This window comes from Mesocricetus auratus, unplaced genomic scaffold (genome assembly GCF_017639785.1).
Source record: "Mesocricetus auratus isolate SY011 unplaced genomic scaffold, BCM_Maur_2.0 Super-Scaffold_100022, whole genome shotgun sequence".
NCBI classification, from domain to species: Eukaryota; Metazoa; Chordata; class Mammalia; order Rodentia; family Cricetidae; genus Mesocricetus; species Mesocricetus auratus.
Genome location: NW_024429203.1, coordinates 32,167,265 through 32,167,868, shown reverse-complemented (window position 1 = coordinate 32,167,868; position 604 = coordinate 32,167,265).

Below are 604 nucleotides of genomic sequence, written 5' to 3'. Positions count from 1 at the left end.
GCTGTTTGTTGTTTATTTGTTTTTGAACTTTAATCTGTGGGTAGTCAAATTGATTTTAAATAAAGTTTTGTGAGTACAAATGAAAATAAGACGGTTAAATCTTCCAAGTGAACATAAACTAGAGCAATTCACGTCAATTAAGCCAGCATGGAAGGAATCTTACACAGCAGGAAGAAACAGTCACTAACATGAGAGCACAACAAAGAATACATTCCATGAGAGGAATGAGAACCAACTTAGTAAAAACCAACAGAGCTCTAGAATGAATAAGGAAAAATAATAAAATCAATAATGGGCAATAAAATCAAACTACCATAATGGGCAAATTCTCAGGCCAAATTTTTAATGGCTTCAACTTAAAAAAAATCTCAATTAAAAACATAATCCAAGTGCTGTCAACAAATGAAACACCAACAAAAGACTGACAAAGTCTCAGAGTAAAAGTGGCAGGATGAGAAACAATATGTTCTCCAATAGAAGCTAAAAGTAAGCAGGTGTAGCTTTATCCATGGATGAGAAATGCTAGATTTCAAGACAGCTTCTCAGATAACAAAGGGTGCCACTGTATATTAATGAAGGGAACAACCCATCAAGAAGACAGAGA